Source organism: Stegodyphus dumicola, chromosome 3, assembly GCF_044657685.1.
Source record: "Stegodyphus dumicola isolate Sdum_Otavi_A_Nest chromosome 3, ASM4465768v1".
Lineage (NCBI taxonomy): Eukaryota > Metazoa > Arthropoda > Arachnida > Araneae > Eresidae > Stegodyphus > Stegodyphus dumicola.
Window position 1 is genome coordinate 185,530,438 of NC_140770.1, and position 19,103 is coordinate 185,549,540.

The 19,103-nt window shown below is 32.2% G+C and overlaps 1 long non-coding RNA gene across 1 annotated transcript in view; it reads left to right on the forward strand.

The window, feature by feature from the left end:
• LOC118191287 (uncharacterized) overlaps positions 1 to 18,442 on the forward strand; it is a 167,668-nt gene extending 149,226 nt beyond the window's left edge. The window contains exon 4 of the long non-coding RNA XR_004758562.2: positions 12,575 to 18,442. This is a non-coding gene — a long non-coding RNA (uncharacterized LOC118191287). The remainder of the gene's footprint in view (positions 1 to 12,574) is intronic.
• The last annotated feature ends 661 nt before the right edge of the window (positions 18,443 to 19,103 follow it).

Sequence of the window (19,103 nt, forward strand, 5' to 3'; positions counted from 1 at the left end):
GCGGAATCGAGACTTTATCCCTCCGATTATCAAGACTATAAATCAAGAACGTTGTTTAGTGGATCTAAAGGAAAATGTATGGGTTGTTTTCTCGCAAATAAGGCTCCAGACACTGATGTGGAAATTCGGATGATATGATTAGGATTGTGTTACAACATTGGCTTTAGAAACTGATACAGAGGTTTTTAGATGTTTAAATACTGGTCTTGGTTGCTAATTCCTGTTAGGGTGTGAAATTTCAGACCGCAAATGAGTATTCCATTAAGTGTTAAATTCTAACCCTTGGATCTTCATATTTTTGCTGGGAAAATAGGCTAGCATCCATCGCTGTGTCATCAGATTTCGGTTTCGGACTTATCGACAGCCTGCATGTGTTACCTATATTTGGCGCGTAAAAATAATACATGAAGTAACAGGATTAAAGCCTTCAAAAATTAAAAACTTCTCAAACTTAATTTTTACTTTTTAAAATATTTTCTTGCATTTATTTATTAGAACTTACGTTTTAGTGATAGTATTAGCTGATTTTTAATCTTTGGACTTTTTTTAAAATATATCAACATCGCAACTGGATTTAAAAGTTTGTTTCTAGTGATCTAAAAGAAAATTTGAAGGTCATGACATGACTAAAATGCTTGCAAAATTTCAAGAAATCATATCAGTATGAATTTACGTATAACGCTCAAATACCAACAGTTCATTTAATTTTTTCATGCCTTCTGTCTGAAAGTGTATAGAATCCCCGGTCAAATATTTTGTTATAATGAAGGGTCAAATATTTTGCTAATATAATCAAATATTTTGTTTCTGTATGTGTAATATCGCAGCTTTAATTTGTTTAAGAAGAAGCAGGATATTAAACTCAGTTTGACTTAACGCTAGTCAAACCTTCTTAGACTACCGGATAAATTATCGTCCTGTCTTTATCTTCAGTCATAAAATTCTAAAGGAACAAAAATCAACTGCAAATCGCTCTAAAACAGTTACTAAAAATAATAATGCTCTAATCATTCTGAAAATATTCCGGTGAAGTTGCAGAAAACTAAAAAGTTAACAAAGTCAACTTCCGCTTTTTGCGGGCCGAACACAGATAAAAATGATTCAAATTATTTACAGTGAAGCTAAATTTAAAGATTAACAAGCTGTCCCTACTATCCCGCGACTACTAATATAATTTCAGTCGAAGAAAAATCACTGGCTGATAACATAGCATTAATGTATAGTAATAAAGGAGTTTTAGTACGGTAAGCTGAAATTGCCTACTCTCTCTCTAAACTTATATTATATTTTCTTCTCTACATTATCATTTTCGTTGTAAAGTGAAGAAAGTTAGATGTGAAGAAAAGCTTGAAAATAAGAAAAAGAATGTCGATTAAAATTAATCTTATATCTGTACCACTTAAATTTTAATAAACGAAGGTAATCGGAATGTCACCATACTGTGCTTCCAAATACAGACTGTGTAATAGCAATGTTTTCCCTTTTTGATGACCCTGTCGCTATTCCAGTATTCTTGAAATATAACGAAGAGGGCAAATATTCAAAATTAGAAAATTCACAATCATAAGATTATCATAATCAGTTAAACTTTTGCGTACTTCTGCATATACAGCGGTGATATTAGCCCACCTTTTTGTAAAAAACTGAGAACTACATTTCAATGTATACTAACAGATAAAACTTAATCTTTTCCTTTGGATTGTAGAACATGTTTTATATTTTCTGACAAAGGTAGCTTAGTCAATTACGACAAATCATAGGATCTCTGTCACCGTAATTTCATTATGCTATCAATTTAAATTTTCATCGAGAGCAATCGGAGGAATTATTTTGTTTCTGGTCCAAAATTTTTGACGAAGTATATCAGATAACATAACAGAATAGTTTATCAGGACTCATGCTTCTTCTAATCTGTTTAGGGAACATGTAGGTGTCCTGAAAAGAACAGTGAGTCTACTAAACACTGTGTTCTGTAAATTGTAGAAGAAATAACAAAGATGAGAAGGGTTTAATTACCCTTTATTCTCCAGTAATTACAGATGCTCCCGCACTTCGGGATACAAAGACCAACCACTTGTGGTCTGAACTTAAAAATATAAGAACTACTCGCTAACTAAATTTAAATAAGAGATAAACTCAAATGCTTTACATAGCCTAATAACACTAAGACTGGCCTTTTAGACTTATACGTACGTAGTACGCAAATTGCGGGAAAACTACGATACGACTCAATATCAAGAGGACTAAACTTCTGGCCGAAAAGACGGACAGCAAAATGACTTGAAACGCGCGTTTAAAACAAAGTGGCAAAATGGCTCACGCTTTCTGTAACTCTTCGCGAAAAGCCACAACTTAAATACTTAGCAAATACGATTTGCTATGAAATTTTGATTACGAAATATAAGCACGATTTGCACAAACAGAATGACGCGTTTATTCTGGCCGAAAGTGGAAAATAAGAGAAGACAGTAAAGTTTTAAAGCAAAATAAACGTTAGTCAAACTTAAGATCCTTACAAGTTGTACACTTTCCGTATATATATTAGACAATAGAATCCAACTATAACTCAGGCTCAAAGTATCTTGAGCTTCCAGTGAACCTTTTATAGTCATTAGGGTTTTTGAGGCAGGAGCCATGAAAAATGTGCCCTTGCCGGAACTCGAACCCTTGACCTCTCGAATAATATAAGCACGATTTGCACAAACAGAATGACGCGTTTATTCTGGCCGAAAGTGGAAAATAAGAGAAGACAGTAAAGTTTTAAAGCAAAATAAACGTTAGTCAAACTTAAGATCTTTACAAGTTGTACACTTTCCGTATATATATTAGACAATAGAATCCAACTATAACTCAGGCTCAAAGTATCTTGAGCTTCCAGTGAACCTTTTATAGTCATTAGGGTTTTTGAGGCAGGAGCCATGAAAAATGTGCCCTTGCCGGAACTCGAACCCTTGACCTCTCGAATAATATAAGCACGATTTGCACAAACAGAATGACGCGTTTATTCTGGCCGAAAGTGGAAAATAAGAGAAGACAGTAAAGTTTTAAAGCAAAATAAACGTTAGTCAAACTTAAGATCTTTACAAGTTGTACACTTTCCGTATATATATTAGACAATAGAATCCAACTATAACTCAGGCTCAAAGTATCTTGAGCTTCCAGTGAACCTTTTATAGTCATTAGGGTTTTTGAGGCAGGAGCCATGAAAAATGTGCCCTTGCCGGAACTCGAACCCTTGACCTCTCGAATACGCCTGGAGTATGCTTCCAATTACACTACGAAGGCGTACGGAAAGGAAAGAGAAAATACTGTTGTATGGAGCAAATCTTGAACCAACTCAATTTTTAGATTAACATAAAAAAGGAGAACACACATTAGAAGAAGGTGTTCCAGAAGGATAGCTATGCACCTAAATATTTAAATTTATAATTACTGTCAGTAACTAAAAGTATTTACAAGATTTAATAAACTCCTCTAAAATGGAGAGATTTTTCTATAAATTGTCATGTATTTTCTAATCATCAAAAACTTAGTTCAAATTTCATGCACCCAAATCACCGTAAGCTTTGATTAGAATAATTCATGCTTCAAGATTGATTCATAGAAAAGTGACTGTTGCTGTTGTTTCCAATCTTCTTGATCTTAGATCAAATCTCAATTCAAGTCTACAAATTTTACAGTAGATAAGAGGGAGAAAGTAACACCTGTCGAAGAAACCATAAATCCTAAGCCAATGTTGCTCTTATAAACAGAGGGAAATCCATCGATTAATTACTATATTTTTGTCTGCAGTTTTGCTAGAATTTCTTCCTTTACATTAAGCTTATTGGTATATTTTGGAGTGAGTGGAAGAATCCCGCTTTGGACCATAATATCATTTTTGAAGTGACAGAGGCGAATCCCCATCTGTATCCTATGATCTAAACGTTTATGTTTTCAATTCATCAGCCAAGTAAAACGAATCGCCGATCAAGGATTGCTGCAAAGTCGTGTAAAAAGGCGCCACGAAGCATATCAATTCGTAAGCGATGCAGATGGGTAGATGATAGAGCAGAAAATGCAGGATAAAGGCGAAAGTTGCAGAGTAGCGAAACGGCAGTCGGGGAATCAAGGCAAGCTTGTAGAGACGTTAGGTTATTTCGAAGCAGGAGAGATGAAAAATGAGGAATGCCCTCTCCGGGACTCGAACCACTGACCTCGCGCCGAGCGTGCTGACCGTTACACCACAAAGGCATGCTAAGAAGGCGGGGGAAATGCATTATAAGCTGACAGGACAAAGGGGCATCTGTTATTCTGTTCAGGAATGAGTGAGTGAGTGCCCAGCTGAAATGGCTTCTGATCACGAAGGTGAATAAAACGGAATAGTATACCACCCCAGCAAGGAAATCTGCTGTTTCTCGAAACGTGGACAAAACAATAATAGTAACACTAATCTAGTAATATACAAATCATTCCCAAACTTTTAGCATCATAATTACTGTGTGCGAATACTATAGTACAAAATTTACCTTGCAAGATAAATTATGTGCGGATACCTTTTACCATTAGACATCATTTCTACAAACTCCATTACAAAATATAAGTAAAATCATGTAACTTACTAAATTAATATGATGCTATAAAGGTACGTATTAACATGAGGCTATAAAGGCAAATTAATACAGTAGGTACATATGAAAATGAGAAAATACGGAATAACATATTGTTACGAAATGTCCAGCTGCGGTGAGATAGCTGCAGCGTAAGGCGGGTTTAGGGTTTCCAGAAAATAGCAGACAGAGTTGCCATATTTGGGCGAAATCGTCCGTTTGACGACATTTGGCGGCAAAATTGGCGATATGCCATAAACGAATGGAGAACATTCTAGAACGAATTCCTACCGGTTTGGCCCAGAATGTTCTCGAAGCCAGGCCAAAAGCTATATAAACCATGCCTGTACGTGGAGTAGCACTTTAGTGCCGAGGTTTCTCGTCAATGTATCGCAAGTGAAGCTGTCTTCACCGTTATAGCCTGAAGGCTGTGTTGCTGATTGTTTCAGCGTGTTTGTCATAGTTTTTCGACGAATGTAAACGTGTCCTGAGTAATACTGGCTAATAAATTGTGTTTTCATTCTTCATCAAGTTGTCGTTAAGTGCTCCAAATCCACGAACCCGTACAGAACGCAACAATATAAATGCATAAAACATTTAAGTAGATAAATGTAAAATTTTACTGTGACATACAGTTGAAACCTACAGTGTCTTTTTGTACACAAAGGAACTAATTATTAATAAATAATACTATTTTTATGAAAGATTCAGTTCACAAAGAACTAATTATACATTACTTACCAGTAAGGAATGAAGCGTAAGCACTAGAGGTGCATTTTTGTAACATTTACTGATAGTTTAAGATTAATAATAAAACTGTAAATCGAAAAAAAAAAAAAGCGTACATGACGTATAATAATAAATATATACAAAATATTACAGTAATATGCATATGAAACCACTACATTAAAGATACGAATCCTACATATTTTATATGTGTATGAAGCCAATATAGCGCTACAAAGGCTAACATATCTGCGATGCGACAAGTTATATACAGAAGACAAATGAAATTGATTAACAAAATGTGAGGAACAAAATTTAAATACTCTGTGCTGTGCTTACTTACACATCTGTATGTTGCTTATGTTCCGTAAATTATTTCTTAATAATTATAATTTTTTCTTCTTTATTTCAAAGAAATATTTCTATAATGTAGGCATATGATTGATAGTAAAATTACTCATTTGCGTTGTTTTCTTGGTTTTAAAAACATAAACTGAAGAACTGAAGAATTGAACTTGTTGATTTACAAGAACTACGATTATGCCGATGTTATCAAATACTATGAGTTTCTAGTTCATACGATTGCTTTTACGTTGTTCCAGAATCCTCTGATTTCCGATTAGATGAAATAAACACATTTGTTTGCCGAAATAGATGAACAAAAATGTTTACTTGATGGAATTCTTGTTTGTAAACCAAAAAGTATTTTAAAATTCTGAATTAGAAAAGAACTGAAATATTATCAGATATTTTATTGTGTGAATTCTGTCTCATCTGTGTCATAAACTGACGGAATACCTTCCTTAATAAAATTATAATTCATCTCAGAGAATAAGGAAAAATCATAAAAGTGTCTGAACTTGTATCCTAAAATAGCTGAAGCGTGGGATGAAATTTATCTGTTTAGAAACACCCTTTTACTACATATTTAAGATTTTGCAGTAAATAAAGATACGGAATACTAATAGTTTCGTTTTAGTTCGAATGCCAGTTAAATACAGGATGACTATCATAATGTAAAATGTATATGAGACTATTTCTCTCAGAAAGTTCTTCTCGAAGAAAACCTTTCCATCTCTAAAATACTCTGTCATAATTAACATCTTTACTTGTCGTATGTAATTGCACTTTTATATGATGAAATCTCATAGCAGGTTAGAAAGGATTTACTGAAAGATAGTAATATTGTAACATATAATCAGTATTACTGGAAAAAAATTATCGCGTGACAGTATAATAAATGTGGCAGCAATATCAATCCTATTTGTCTCAGTATATTGCACATATGCAGGAAGAATTAAATCAGTAATTCTGTAAAAAATGCATATCATCTTTAAGTATTTAACATAAAGTACGAACAGACTTTTAAAGAAGATGCTTGATTGAAGAGACAACCATTTTGTAAAACTTCTGCTAATGAAAATTCATTCCATTCCTTTTTGTACATGCTTGTCTTTTTAAGAATGTTTTTGTTAAACTATAAAACTTTTCCGCTGCGCATTTTTCAAACTCTAATTTAACTTGCTATCTTCTCCTTCCCTAATGACACTAGGTGATTAATTTTTCGTGTTATTAATTTTCTTGCTTTCGGAAGTCATTTTTTGTTGTTGTTTAATTTTTCTAGGTTTTTCATCGTTTTTGTTCTCATTGGTAATGATTTTGGTGATCCGTACCTGTATCTGCAATTACGTTATTAATATTTCTTACTGAAATCTACTTTGTAATTTATAATTTTCCTCTTGCATTTTTATTTCTTTTTTTAAATTACTTATACAAAAAATAACTTTCGTTTTTTTTTTGTTACTATGTTGAAATTTTAAATTTAGGTGCAGGCTTTTGGAGAATAATTCATGTTGCTTGTCATATTCTATAAAAAGCCTATTCTGTGGTGGACATTACTTGAAAATTTGACATTATTCCCTTGTAGCCGGTACCCGGCAATATCAAAATAATAGCACCATTTGAAAATATAAATTTCATCCGATATTTGATGAGCTACAAAAGTATGTAAAGGGCTAACAATCTGAATACTTAAATGCTGAACACATTTGTGTTATATTTCTACCGCTCAATGTAATAAGCCCTATCCAGTTAGTTAACCAAAGAATTATTCAGAACATAGAGGTGAACTACCGATTTCTTTATATCCATTTATGAACTCTGGAAGAAGTGTCAACAATTTTGCAGAAGCAAATTGTATTGAAGGATGCTGCATTTATTTTGTCTCTATCTCGAAAGATACAAAGGACATTATTTTAAATCGTTGGTGTAAATTACGGCTTATGATCATGTTCCTAAATGACGAGTCGAGAGACAAAGATGCTCTTGGTTTTGAAATACGTCCGGCGCAAATGTCAGGTACTGTATCTTAGCTTTACTTATATTTTCGGAGAAGAGTAGCGTTAGTGAAGATGAGGCGCAAGCCTGGACGGATGTAGACATTTCTATTCCCGTCGCACTATTTTCAGATGAAGATGAATTAATCGCACATGTACTGTGAAAGGAGAAAGATGATCAAGAGGAGGAAATGAAGACGACACGCAGAGCAAAAAACTTCGAAGGAAGCTGAAGAAGAACTGCAAACTTTCATAGGATTACCCAAGAAATGATCATCCATGTCTGCCCATGGTGTTATGAAATTGCATTGTACACACAGCGAATTTTTTAAACTATAGCGACAACCTTGTAAGCATGCAAACATTCGAAGTTAATGCCATCATGTTAAGAAATTCATTGCTTTCATATGATAATAAATATAGAAATTTAAAAATGTTGTAAGGCCAGAAGGACTATTTGTCTCGAAACACGGTTTTGTGTTATTTCGCTTATACGTTATTTCATTTTTCATTTGAGTCTGTTGCCAATAAGAAAAGTGTAAGATATTATTCTTTCAAATATAATCTGTCTGTTATTAACTAGCAAACTAAAATATTTAGCTGCAATAAATGCAGTTCTTAACAATATATTTTTTTCTTTTTAATATGATTCGTTAAAAAACAATGTATTTAATTCATGATATCTCTAAATAAACATAATTAAATGCTTTTATTATAATTACGTTACATATTTTTTACTTTTACATATCCAGACGATTTGTAACGTTCCCTTCTTAGTCTAAATGCATATTCCTCTAACACCTTATAAAATGCTTCGCTAACCCACGTGGACCAAACATCGACAATCTCTACCGATAAATAATATTAAACTTTAAAAGAGCCCTTTTGGGGGATCGTTAATACCCGAAAAAAATCATTCATATTTTTTTTTACATTTTGTTTCTCTGAAATATAAAATCATGTTATGTGTTTTATTTTTAAATGATCTTTACAATTATTTTCGATATTATTTATTTGAGAGTGGCTGATAGACTAAAAGCCCTGCTTCAGTTTCTACAGATGGCATCACAAAACATGAGCAAGTAAGTTCTAGAAACACATTTTCATTTATCTGGAAAAATATCTTAGCCAGAATCGGCGTTATCCCGTCACTGACGGTTATAAGAGATTCTACTGTATCGGATAATACTGCTATCCGTGGGTGGCATTTGCTTCAAACTAGAAATAACATATGATATAAAATCTCATGATAACTGCTCAGGTTTTAGTTGAATTAAAATTTAGAATACTGTAGAACATTTAGAGCTTTCACTGGATATTACTAACCAACCAACAAAATTAAAGTATAACTCCAATTATCCGAATCAATTCGGACCGGACCCCCTTCGGATAATTAAAATTCGAATAATTGGATTTTTCCGAAGAAAGAGTCTACGTACACTTTAATTAATTACTGTATGTACTGTATGTTGAAAATCGGAGAAAAAACTATTTTGAAAGAAAAGGAAATTTTAATTAATTAGAATGAAAAGCCAACATTTTTACGTACATGATATATAGAGTACTGTACAGTACTTACAAGTGCTAAAAGTCATTGCCTGCTGAACATCTCAGTCAAAGTAAGCCTTTTAACTGTCTTATTTGTTTTCGGGCAGCCAAGTCGCGCTTCCGCTTAACAATGAGAAATTACATGTGGTCACCCTCGGGCTGACGCTTCATCCGTTTCCAATCATTTTCAAGGCTGCCAAACGCTTCACTAGCTGATGGTCCCATGTCTGCCTCAACTTCGACACTAAGGTCATCTTCTTCCTCGACACTTTCTTCTCTCACATTTTCAATAAGTTAAATCATCATTTAGAATTTGAAACCGAGGGTTTGACAAATTACACAGCATCGATTCTGCTGTATCTTCAGCAGTAACTTCTGAACATCCAGGAATTTTCAAATGATTGCTTCTTAATTTTTCAAGTGACACGTCATCCTCATCTTCTCCTGTCTCTTCCCTTTCCTTTTCTTCTTTTACTTTTTCCTACTTTTCCTTCTCTTCTTCTTAATTCTGAAAACTTCTCAAAGCGATTTGGATAGTCGAAGTTTGGATAATTGTAGTTGTACTGTACTTAATGATTAGGAAAAACTGAAGATTTATAATTACTTATTTTCATAATTGTTTCCTGATAAAAACTGAACATAAATTTTAAAATCAGATTCCTTTATAATTTGATTCTTTTATTCTTTTTATGTTTATTTATTTCTTTATATAAATTGGTTATATGATGCTGAAAAGTTTCAATTTCCATATAGTATTTTTATCCATTATAAAATTTTTCAGAATTTGGAATTGTAAATTTTATCAGCTGAATTTCATATTCGTACTGTTGAGGCCTTAGAGAATCAGTAGTCCATATTTATAGTACATACACTTTTTCATTCTTTTTTTATTGGCAAGAAATCTGTGATCAGAAACTAGTATTTTACTTTTTATATCGAGAAATAATGACTGTATAAAGCAAACTATTATACAGGGTATTAATAATTTACTTAAGATGTAACAATTTGAAAAGTTAAATCTCTTTCTTTAAATAAATTTTAAGCAAGGCCATTAACCTATTTTATTCTTTTACCAGATGAAAAACGTGGTACGAAAGGTTCAATGGCACATATAATGTTTGTAAGCATTTTGATTCCTTTGAACGAATAACGGTGGATGAAACAAATTACTTGCTATTCTGTTTACAATGCGTGAAGACGTGCAGCAGCTGAACTCACAAAACAACGTGAGCTTTTTGGGACAGAAAAGGTATATTAGAACGTCTTGAAAATGCTCTGCACACGTCGTTTTTCTAGTTTTGATTCTTTTTTATGATTATAATAAATATCCTGTGATATTCCTGTTAAATTGAATTTTATTAAGTGCAAAAATCCTGATATTTAATAAATAAAGGTAACACACAAAACGTTAAAAAAAACTCCCCTTTGGACTTGAAATAAAATTTGAAAGCTTTCTGATTTTTTGTGATTTTGTTGTTGGATTGTATGTTCTTAAGATGCCATGTGCGATGCTTAATACTGGTAAAAGCTTAAAAAAATAACGGATAATACTAACGAGCAGACTGGTAGACTGTGAGCTCAACCGTAACAAACCCTTATGAATGTTAAAATTAATGAATGTTAAAATATAAAATTATTCTGGTTTTTTAAATTTATTTATTTATGTATTCATTTTTATTTATTTATTTTAGTCCAAAGGGATTTGAGTCCCCAAAGGACTATTACTTTCGTTTTGGCATTTTGCGTCGGACTCCTATATATGTAGGTTCACTTTTCAAACTGTTGCCACAAAATGTTAAGAGTCCTGCATTATATTTGAAGAAATTAAATAATGAAAAATCTGAATAAATGTATGTATATTTCTCGCATTGTGATAAAATAACGGTATCTAGAGCCATCCAATTTTGAATGACAATTGAATGAATGAATTTTTATAATCTCCTAAAATAAGAGTGTGCCTTTTAGTGTGTTGAGATGAGAATTTTTTAACTGCTTGATTAATAATGTTGGGTGGAAAGCCCCTGTCAATAGCTATTGCTTTTAAATAATTTAGTTCTTCATCAAGGGCTAGTTTGGTGGAGCAAACTTGAAGAGCACGGAAAACATAGGAATAAAATGAAGCTAACTTTTGTTTAGTCGGATGACATGATTTAAAGTGTGGTGGAAGGCAAACCGATGAAGGTTTACGGTAAACCGTAGTACTGAAGTTGGATGTGTTACGTGTGACCAGAATGTCGAGAAACGGAAGAGAATTGCAAGTCTCAAGTTCAAAAGTGAACTGAATAGCAGGATCAATAGAATTCATTGTTGAAAGAACTTTATTTAAATCTTTATTACCTTCAAACAGAGTAAAAGTATCAGAGTAAACAGAGTAAAGTAAAAAAACAAACAGAGTAACAGAGTAAAGTAAAAAAAAAAAAAAAAAACACAGAGTAAAGTAAAAAAAAAAAAAGGAAACACAGAAGTCTTCTGTTGCTCAACATTGTTGGTCCGAAAACCACACTTTCAGTTTTTCTGCTGCCAAAATTATTCAAAAAACATCTTCCATTGGAGAATTGGATTTTCTAGAGGCATTTCACATTCATAAAAATCTTTCTGTTCTAGTTAACGATCCTAATTCCAATCCAAATTTGCCTTCGGCCTTTAAAGAAATTATGTTTTAGTTCTGGTTTTACCAACAGATGGCGCCACTTGCTTATTCTTGTCCAGGCTTTCTTATCTTATCTAATCATTATTTCCTATCTGGTTCATTTGCGGTTTTGCAGGTGAAGATGGTGGTTCGGTAAAACCATCGAAACTAGTCCTGTGAAAATTTGGTAAATATAACGCTGATTTTTGTTGTTTGACTTCTGAATTAGCCCTGTATTATATTTGAAGAAATTAAATAATGAAGAATCTGCATAAATGTATGTATGTTTCTCGCATTGTGATAAAACAGCGGTACCTAGAGCCATCCAATTTTGAATGACGTATTCTTACTTCGAATATAGCCAACTCAAATTTGAAATTTGGAATTGTTTTATTATCGATTTCATATTTTGTAAAACTTTAACGAATTTTGGATTAACAAACTCAATGATTTAAAAGCAAGCAATGGCAACAGTCTACGGAGTGGGAAAAAACCTTTTTATCTCCAGCGCGCGGAACTGTGTATCGGAAATTCTAAAGATAGGCTCATTTTAAAATTATTTTGCGACATTGCTGTTGAACTGAATTTTATGGTTTAAGTGCAAAGAACATGATACTTAATAAATAAAAGCAGCACACAAAACGTTAAAAAAACGCCGCTTTGGACGTAATTTAAAATCTGTAACCTTTAAGTTTTTTTTTTATTTTATTAATTTTTGTTTTATTTATTTATTTATTTTTTTACAGTGCTAATCTTAACGATGACAGTGGCATCAAGAACAAAGAGCAGCCAGTGTTTTGTGTAAGATTGCTGCCGAAGATGGGATTCTGCACAAAGAAAGGACTGATGTTCTTAGACACCTCAGAAAACAAAATACTGTGTTGTGTAGTTCTACTAATTTTCAGTTGCTTTCCAGCCTTCTCTCTATATAACTGGATTCGGAGAAAGCATTTGTGCATTCTGGAAGTTTTTGAATGTAAACTGAAACCTTACAGTCAAACAAGAATGAAATGCCAAGTAAAACTAGTGCATGAAAAATGACATTTATCGACGCAGATTTTATTTAGCAAAAGCGCTTATAGCGACTATACACTATCCGTTTCTTCAGCTGCAAAAAGCGGTAGTGTTCAAGTGCTTTCCCTAAAATAAAATCTACATCAATTAGCGTCCTTTTTCGCGTATTCAAAAAATTTTAGGCTGTTTTGCAATAAGGTAACTTTATTTGGTAAAAAAAATATGCTCATTTTTTGAAATGTCCAACCACAAACCACTTTCCTTTTCGGCCAAATTACTAGTTGGACTTCTATGCTTTTTATTTTGTAAAGCCATTCAATGATTGGCCATATCGGAACATACTGTTATCCATGAGTGGCACTGCTTCAAATCAGAAATAGCATGTGAAATAAAATCTCATGACAGCAACTCAAGTTTTATGGAATGCGATGTAGTGCCGCCTAGGATATATTACTTTTGCTTATAGGCGACTAACTCGAAAGCTGTTAAATCTTTCTCTTTATCTAAAGAGTTTTCTTCTTTATGGTTTATATGATGACTGACTGTCATACACAGAACTGATACTTTTTAAAAACTGCTGAATTTTAAAATTAGGATGTTTAGGAAAAGGTGTCCGCCGAAAACGTCACGGCAAAAACAATTACTTTATTTTTTATCACGATATTTTCGACGACGATGTTTTTAAACTGCGAAGTTTTTGAACCGCTTTATTTTCGACCACAATATTTTGTACTATGATATTTTAGAACTGCGATGTTTTCTCTCTGCGATATTTTCTCCCACGGTGTTTTGTACCACGATGTTTTTCCCTTGCGTTGTCTTTTCCGCGACGTTTTCGTCCGCGATGTTTTCGGCTGTAATTTTAGGAAAATAATAATTTTTTTATTATTGTATTTGACACGTTATTATTTTTATTAGATTTAGTATGAATCCAAAAGGGCTTGTAGTCTCGAAACGTGATTTTACGTGGTTCACTGTAAATGCGTTACTTCACTTTTCACATTCGAGTTTTTACCATTCGGCAAATATATGCGATATTTATCTTTCAAATTTAATGTCTGTTATTGATGAACAAACTAAGCTATTTAAAAGCAAACAAATACAGTTCTTAAGAATATTATTTTTTTACTTTGATTCCGTTAAATAAAAATGTATTTTATTCATGATACAGCTAATTAAAACATTACATATTTTTATAGAATTACGTTATATATAGATAGAGATAGATAGATAGTAAATATAGATAGAGATAGATATATTTTACTCTTAGAAGTTATTAGTTTTGAAACGCTATTTAGCGTTGTTTCACGTTTCATTCGAGTCTGTTGCCATTTGGTAAAATATAAGGTATTTATCTTTCAAATTTAATCTCTCTGTTATTGATTACCAGGCTGTGGTATTTAAAAACAACACTTGCTGTTCTTAAAAATATTACTTATTTTAGTTTTTAATCCGACTGATTTATCTCATTCTGAATGTATTTTTATCTAGTATCTTATGTAATGTGTCGCTGTTCCACCTGAGCTATCCCAATTGTTAATCTCTATTGATAAACTATATATTTTGATCACATATTAAAATTTAATTAGAAAGATATCTTTCGGGCTATCGTAAAAATTTGAAAGGGTTCAGATTTTAATTCTTTTTTATATTTATTTATTAAAAAATATATAATTAATTAATTAATTAATTTTAAAATCAATAAAGTGTATTATCTGCTTTTCCTTTAAAAAATTCATAGTAAAAAACTATAATAATCTCAGTTAAACAAAAGATTTAAACAGCAGCAAGAGAAAAATTATGAATTATAACTCTCTAATTATTTATTTTATTTAATTTACACATTTATTGCATATAGAAAAATGTATATACATATTCAAAACTTGTTTACTTGCCATGAATAATCAAAATAGACATTATAAACTGAAACTGTCACATTCGCTTTATAATATTTGAAGATTAGAAATGGAAAATTACATTTTCTGTCACTCCTCGGCTTAGGCTGAGTTTGGGTGGGAGTAACATTATATTCATTATTCGCTAAAATAAAATACTATCAAATATTTTTGCAAATTTATTTTATTTCATCATTAATTTCATTACGTCCACGATAATTGGTCAAATTAATAGTTAATCCGGATTATGAATCTATAAACCGGCTTATCCATTCGAAAACCGGCCTGGTAGCAACAATAGCCCTATGGCCCTATAATAGTAAAAATTCACTTTAGAATGATTTTTTCTTTGTGGTATAATTTTTGTAAACAAGAGTACAAATTGCTGTAATTTGGGAACTAAAATACCTTACCTGACTATACTAATCCTGAAGAATCGCATGATTTGTTTTATTTAAGTCAGTATTGTTCTGTTAAACTAAATTTACTGAAATGTCCTTTTTTTCTGTGCTGTAACATTTTCGGTACTGCAAGATTAACATAATCTATGTGCAGGTGGACAGCCGCTTATAATAGTTGCTATAAAAAATTTAATGCTTTTACGAAACCTAGTTAATGTAATTTTGCGGGTTCAGATAAATAATGATAATAAAGAACTTCGTTTATTGCTTTCAAATCAACGTTGTTAATCTAATGGAAAGATTAAATTTTAAAGAAAAATTAACCATATTAAGCTTCGCCGACAGGCAACAAACTGGAGCGTGGGCGATAAAAATATTTTACATAGGTCAGTAAATCGAGGATATTTTACATCGGTACATTTCATTTAAATCTTTGGATTTTTTTTATTAAATTTTAATAGTTTAAGACAAATTTTCCGCTTTGCCAAGACGCTTTGCAAAAAATGTGTTTTTCTCAGCAATTGCTGAGTTTTCTGATTAAATTTGAAGCTTAAATTTTGCGCAGTGCAACCCACTACTTTTAAATTTCTGAGTTTGTTAACCAAGTTTTCATTACATTCGCACATAATATAAAATAAATAAATAATAAATTCGAAATTCAGGCTAAATTCGAAATTCAGAAATAAATTCGAAATTCGAAATTCAGGAAATTTGAATATGTATACACATGTTGGTGAATGTTCAAAATCTGGTGGCTCTAGATGCCGCTGTTTTTTCACAATGAGGGGAACGTACATACATATATACATGCATGCATGCATGCATGCTCACATACATACGGGTCCTTCATTATTTCCTAATAGAGATAATATAGATAAAGAGGAAATCTAATGGTTGTACTCCGTAAAATGCACAGAGAAATTATTATTGTATGCAAAGGTAATACTTTGCCTTCGGTTAAAATAAAAGTTCAAGAAGCATATTAATATTTTTAATTTTTTTTATTGGATCAACGAATGATCCAATAAAAATTATTCTCATTGCAGTTTAAATAGTTACATCTCAATAAAAATTTCTGTTTTTGTTGTTAATTTTGATGAACTATAATTACCGATGTAATAAATAAATGTTTGTTACGAACAATAAGATAGCTAGCAATAAAGTACTGATATTTAAGTAAATATAATGACACAAATTGCACATATTATAAATTGCATTAAGCCTGTTTCTTTCAAAAATGGTTTACTAGTTCTTAATAACTCAAATCTAGGAAACAAATTACAGTAATTGTGTGTATTACAGTAATTCATGATGAATGAACTGAATGGTTAAAAAGATGAAACTATCTTGCTATTAATTATTTGATTTTGCCTTTCTTTAGCAACTGTTCCTTGATTAAAGAAAGGTCATCAAAATATACACATACAGGCAAAATAAAAAGCAGATAAGTTTTTTAGGTAAAATTGCTTGTAATATTTTCTTTCGAAAATGTTGAATGCTCGTATGCATATCTCGTGCATATAATGGCCACAACCTGTATAGATCCTTATTTTTAACAATGCAGCAACCATTAATGGAAAATAATATATTGACCAACAGGAAAAGCTCTTCATTTTTTTTTATATATTCCTAGTTTTAAACTCTTTCAGATAAGGTCTACTTACAGGTCAGATTTTTCTCATAGCTTAGATTCGAGCAATGTGTAAGTATCATTTGAATCAGTCGGTTATTATTCTTGCATTTTCAAAAGAAAAAAGTATTTTTATGAATAATTTGTTCATGTGTTTATTCATATGTAGTCTAACAAAAAAATTTAAGACAGGTTCTTTTATTCGAAAGTATGAAAAAGATTGTTTTGCTGCATCTGTTTGCATCAGGGTGTATTTGTTTTAGCCACTGCGTCTGGGGCATTTTCACTTTCTCATCGGAGGAGAAGTTTCTGCGCAGTAATCTTTAAAATGTTGAGAGCACCAGAAATAGCATTACATTAAACCTGTGCTATATGGAGTAGGGATGTACGTTCCGCTCATGAACTGATTCAAAGAACCTATTAACTTTACTGAGTGAGTGAACAGTGGTAGCTTTTTCGAGAGGTATTGTTAGAAGCGTTACAGGAACGTTGGATTCCCAGAAGTGAAAAGAATGTTTGTCCTCTAAAATGCGAATGAGTTTAATTTTTGCAATTTCTCAACTTTTTGTATATTTTTTATTCCAGAATTTCATTATTAGTTGTACGTACACAAAAGGTTTTAGGAATCTCCAAACGGCAATTGAAATAAAATAACCCAGAGAGTTAGCTATTCGATTATTATTATTTATGCATTCCGTCCTAAGCCACTACACGGAAGGGAGGGATGCACATGACGAAAACGTCCATGCAGCCAGCCCGTTCACGGGATTCGAACTTCGGGCCGAACTACCTGTGTTCAGGTACTTTACCGCTCGGCCGCTGGTGGGCCTAGCTGTTCAAATGAACTGATTTTTTTTTTATACCACGTATCACTCGATTCTTTTCGCTCTTCACTCTTTTCTTGCACATTGCTCTTGATTCACAAATCGATTTCGATCTTATTCATCGAGATTACAGTGAATCGTAAAAAAGAACCTATCCAGTTCACTGAGCGAACGACTTTGATTTGAATTTTTAAAAGAGCAGTTATCATCAGGGTGTATTTCTACGTGCCAATAAATCAAGCGTCGAAAACCACTTGTTTACAGAAACCTGTTTCAACCAGCGATAGTCAACGAAAAATCTAGTTGAACCGTCTATCTTTCGGAACAGGAGGATGGAAACACAGAAAGGAATATAGAATACAGAAAAAAATATCTGACGTTTAGAATTCAGTATAATAAAACAGAAAAAGAAAAATATAACTTCCTGAACTTCCTGATTTATATATATATATATATATGTAATAATAAAATTCCTTAGTCAAGATTACACTTAAAGTTCTAACTGCATGTTCTTTTAATTTTTAATGGCGATGGTCTCTTATTTTAAAGTACGTGGAATTAAATCCACAGCCCCGTAGTCAAGTTGTTTTTCCCGCCTTTTCTACACGTACAGTTATAGAATGTTCTGGAACTATTTAAAGCGAACTGGAATGGCTGAAGAGGCTGACGTTATTTCTTGGAAGCTCCGCCTTTCCAGAGGCTTTAAAAGGACTCGCAAAGGAATATCGGAGGCTTTTCTTAAATGTCACGATGCAGTAAGCTTCATACAAAAAGTTATTAGTAATTCTTTTTATTTACTCCGGATATCTGATTTTGTAACTGCTATTTCTCCTGAATAATAAATAAATGGATCCTGTTTTTTAAACTTATCATCTGATAATTTAAACTACGACTACATTTATGATTCTTCACCAATCTTTTATTCTGGACAAAAGATGGTACATCACACACACACACACACACACACACACATATATATATATATATATATATATATATATATTTCTGCGTCTAGTCTAAAAATTATGTAAAGTGCTTATCACCATAAAAATCGGCCATGTTTAGATTTAGCATTTAATACTCTGCAAGTCGAACAATGAAAAGAATTTCCTTTTGGAACACAAAATTGCGTTATTTGGCTCCTGTAATATCTTTTCGCAGTATAAATTAACAATAATTTCCTACCACAATAAACTAATTTATCACAAAATACTCTTAATTTGAGTAGCTGATAATATTGACGTAAAAGTGAACTCAATTTTAATGCTGAAAACGTTTGGCTTTTCTAATATTACACAAATACATTTCTGTTTGCTGATTCAAATTCTGTAACTTATAGAATTCTGTATTTATAGAATTTACACCTTCATAATTTTACAGTTTTTCATTTTTAAAATTAGATCAATAAATTATCCTTTCATCTCAGTATGGCAAAGTGACCAAGTGGTTAAGCATTATGGAAGATTATTTACTGCCAGATCGACACGGTACAAATTCCCATGAATGGACTC